We start from the raw sequence: 4,700 nt of genomic DNA, 5'->3' as shown, positions 1-4,700 counted from the left end.
TACAATTGAATTAAAATTATAAATAAACTCCTGTCAGTGTTCGGAATCCAAACAAACAAATTGTCATTCAAATTAGTACGTTGTCGTTGAAGAGATTGGCTAATTTTGATAAATAAGATTATTTGAGGAACGATTTTACTATTAATTGATAGACAGAAGAAACAAGATTAATGCCGTAAGTTCGAACTTGAGATTCAACTAATAAACACGGCTTTTTACAAAATCTGGGGAATGATACAGGATTCAAAGTTACTAGTATCAACCTCGTTCCTTCTGTCTATCAATTAATACTGAAATCGTTCCTCAAATACTCTTATTTATGAAAATAAGCCAATTCCTTCAACGAGACCGTACTTATTTGAATGACAATTTATTTGTTTGGATTCCGAACACTGGCAGGAGAACTATGCAAAAATGGCGGTGTGTGACGTCACACTAATAGAGCGTATATGGCGAGAGGCAAAACACCAAAACGATTATACCACGTCACAAAGGGTATATTCACTCATCAAAACGCTCGGATTTTATTGGTTCATTAAAACATAAGTTCAATCACTGAATATTGACTGAATATTCATTGAATAATCACTGAATAATCATTGAATAATCACTGATTAATCATTGAATAATCACTGAATAATCATTGAATAATCACTGAATAATCAACGAATAGTTGAATATTCATGACTACTCATGAATAATCAAGCATGAATATTCGTTGGTAATACATTATTTTATGATTTTAATATTTTTTCATAACGTTTTTGACATTTGATGTAAGTTGGTAGATTTTTCATATTGATTGATATAACATTTTTGTGCTATTTGATTTCAGTGTGTGTATTTAAAACGTGATCACAGCAGTTTGGATTGTCTCCATTCGTTTCAAATTTCGGAAGGTTATGTATCCTAATTTTGAAGATTTTTGTACGTTTCAGTTTTTGACAATATTTTTTATTGCCTTCAAAAGGGAACAGTTTATTTTTACGAAATTTTGGCTTCAAGAAGTTACTCATGAATAAAAAGTGGTCTATATTTATTTTCATCAAATCCTATTCCTGACATTTGCCTTCTTATGTCATGTATTATGAATATGATGGACGGAGAGACCCATAATGGGTTATTAATCAACTTCATAATTTGAATTATTAGAGGTATTCCAACAAAGAACGCCATAAAAAAATTCAAATCACATTGTATTATATACAGTATAAACGAATTCATTCATTATTGGAATCACGTTTTCACCATCATGTCAGTTTCATATTAACTTTTTATTTCAAAACTTGGGTATTTAAAGAAAAATATTTCAATCGAGATCGGTAGTACCATCAATATGAAGCTAACATTGTTGTTCATCGTCGTTCTTGTTTTAGTTACAGTGGTAAGATTATTGTCAGATGTTACTTTTTCTTGTGTGAAATATATTTCATTCACAGAGCAGATGAAAATTCTTCCATTGGAGAGATTTTTTCCTTTGAAATATGGCAGAAGATGATTGAAATATATTTCATTCACAAAGCAGATGAAAATTCTTCCATTAGAGAGATTTTCTTCTTTGAAATATGGCAAAAGATGATTGAAATTATCAACTGCATATCCGAACTATTTCTTTAGGTTCACGTATATTTTCAGTCGACATTTGTTGGATTTTTTTGTATGCAACGAAAAAACTCTATTGGTTTTTTCATTGAGAATCTCTGGAGATATACTGAAAATTCTTCTTGAGATCTTCATAAGCCTCAGATCGAGGTGATTCGTTTTGAGAAATTCATTAACACATTTTTGAACTCGTACCTTCATAACACATTCAAAATTTAAAATATATTATATAATATATCACTTCAATTTTCAATCATCTTTTTCTAATTAAATAGAGTTTTCATTTCATTTCTAATTATTGAATCCTTTACAATTACAGAATACTGTTTCTTCACAACTATCACCCTTTGCAAACATTCCTGATGAGGTAAAGTACATTTTTCACAGTTTATTACAAAACATAGGTAATGCTTGATGTTTTTCTTTTTTGATACATTTTGGCGAAGATTTCTCATCTCAATCAATTTAAAACGTCTTCACAGATGGAATCATCAGTTATGGACACTGTGATCCCTGACATATACACCTTTCATCTTGAGAGCGAAGCACGGTTGGGTTTATATCCCAAGTAGTTTCAATTTTCCGAGAGATGTGCATCCATCTCTTGGAAAAGCCAAGAGTCACTAGAGCATAACGCAGAATTGAATAAATATCTTCGTTGAAGGGTCCACCCGCCACGGCTGGCTCGGATGTAGTCCAATCTGGACGTCCAATTTTCGATGACTTTTTCCAACATTTGTGGCCGTATATCGGCAATAACACGGCGAATGTTGTCTTCCAAATGATCAAGGGTTTGTGGCTTATCCGCATAGACCAATTACTTTACATAGCCCCATAGAAAGTAGTCTAGCGGTGTTGAATCACAAGATCTTGAAGGCCAATTCACAGGTCCAAAACGTGGAATTAGGCGGTCACCAAACGTGTCTTTCAATAAATCGATTGTGGCACGAGCTGTGTGACATGTTGCGCCGTCTTGTTGGAACCACAGCTCCTGGACATCATGGTTGTTCAATTCAGGAATGAAAAAGTTAGCAATCATGGCTCTATACCGATCACCATTGACTGTAACGTTCTGGCCATCATCGTTTTTGAAGAAGTACGGACCAATGATTCCACCAGCCCATAAAGCGCACCAAACGGTCAGTTTTTCTGGATGTAACGGTGTTTCGACATTCACTTGAGGATTAGCTTCACTCCAAATGCGGCAGTTTTGTTTGTTGACGTAGTCATTCAACCAGAAGTGCGCTTCATCGCTAAACAAAATAAAATGGACGTAGTGCGCGATACGTATTCCGCACAGAACCATTATTTTCGAAATGAAATTGCACTATTTGCAAGCGTTGTTCAGGCGTGAGTCTATTCATGATGAATTGCCAAACCAAACTGAGAATGAATCACTTGACAACTGTTGAATCGGTCGCCATCTTGAACAGTATTGCCAACTTAAAGTTATATACCTCGAAAAAAAGCACCCTATATTTGTAGAACAGAACACATATATATGATAAAGATTGAAACTAGAGTCTAATCATTTATTATATCATTCGAGTCCTGAAAGATGGTCAGGTCTGAAACCGAATCGAATACAAAACAAAAATTTTCAAATATATTTTAAAATCGAAATAACATACATATGAATTGCATTTGGTCAGTTGGATTTTGAAGTTTGAAAATTACAGATCCCCGAAGGTCCGAAAACATCCTCTCTAGTTGCTGGTAACGATGCTCAAAAATTAAAGGTTGTCGACTCCTTGGTGAAGGTAAGTTTCTCAATGAAAAATAATTATTGAAGTACCTACCTGCATTTCCTACTGTTTCACCAGAAATTGAAAAAAAAATTAACAGGGTGTATCTGACTAACACAGAAAAATTGTAAGAGATGATTCTGTGATGAAAATTAATTAAAATTTTTTGAAAACCCCCGCTCGGAAAAGTTACAGCCCCAGAAGATAGAAAAAAAATTGTTTTTTTAATTCCTGTATATTGAGCTGAAGACACGAAACTTGGTAAATAGTATTTTTCAAGGAAACTACACATTAGGAATTTTTCAAAAATAAAAGGAGAAACAATTTTTTGTGAATCTTCGTAGGAGTGTAACTTTTTTCATAATTTTCATCACAGAATCACCCCTTACATTTTTTTGGTGTTATTCAGATACCCTGTTCAATTCACTGGAAAAAAGATCGAGCGGTTTGGTCCAATCTCCTTACTTCCATTCAGAAATCATTCTAGTTTCATGGACCACAAAACTTCTCCAAATGGAAACGAAATTCATTGAAATTCATGAATTCCAAGCTATCGACCTTCGAAGTTGAATTATTTGATGCAGAAATGTTCAATCGTCAAATGGATAATAAAATTATTGTCGATTTTGTCAGGGTCAGCATTACTGTTGAATGCCAAATATTTTCAATTTTCAGCAGACACATATTATTATTGAAACTTTTTCAGCAAGGGTGCTGACAAATTATTTGTTTCATACGCTAAAATTACTCGCGCCGGCCCTAGATTTTGGTTTTGGTTTTTTTTTGTTCTTAAAAATAATCAACACAAAATAGATGCGAAAATATGTAGTCTATTTTACAATTATTCATTTCTTCTTTCATCTCATTTCTGCATAAAATGAAAAAGGAAAATTCCTTACAATTTTTGATCAGTGTTCAAATTTACTCTCATCTTAATGTCATGTAAGTTATTACTATTTCCAAATGAACACAAAAATTATTTTACTCATAGATTTATTTTTGCAGGTCCAAAAACCAAGATTTCCACATCCAATATTGTGAACAGTATAAAAATTGCATACGAAATGAAGGACCAATTCAAAAACATAAACAATATATGTTTATTGGTTTATACATGAATAAAAAATAATAAAATTATTTTCATTATCTACATGTTTTTAATCACTCTTAAGTGGCAAAGAAAGTCAAGATATAACTTTTGTTCCTCACGTCATATTCTCTATAGCAGACACAGGATCAGAATTACAGTACATTGAATTTTCTGATTGAGATACACCCCACCAAGAATTCTACTTCGACTAACGTGATTGAAATTTTGTTCCTGTCCATGTTCTGTAATACTATTCGTGGAAA

General features: G+C 32.9%; 1 long non-coding RNA gene across 1 annotated transcript; it reads left to right on the top strand.

Moving 5' to 3' along the window:
• Nucleotides 1-1,275: 1,275 nt before the first annotated feature.
• On the top strand, nt 1,276-4,493 carry LOC123683192. The gene is made up of 4 exons (XR_006747951.1): nt 1,276-1,384; nt 1,922-1,969; nt 3,282-3,362; nt 4,353-4,493. It is a non-coding gene; the product is annotated as an uncharacterized LOC123683192 (long non-coding RNA).
• The last annotated feature ends 207 nt before the right edge of the window (nt 4,494-4,700 follow it).

This window comes from Harmonia axyridis, chromosome 6 (genome assembly GCF_914767665.1).
Source record: "Harmonia axyridis chromosome 6, icHarAxyr1.1, whole genome shotgun sequence".
Lineage (NCBI taxonomy): Eukaryota > Metazoa > Arthropoda > Insecta > Coleoptera > Coccinellidae > Harmonia > Harmonia axyridis.
The sequence above is the reverse complement of the archived record's forward strand: the minus strand, read 5'-3'. Positions and strand labels throughout refer to the sequence as shown.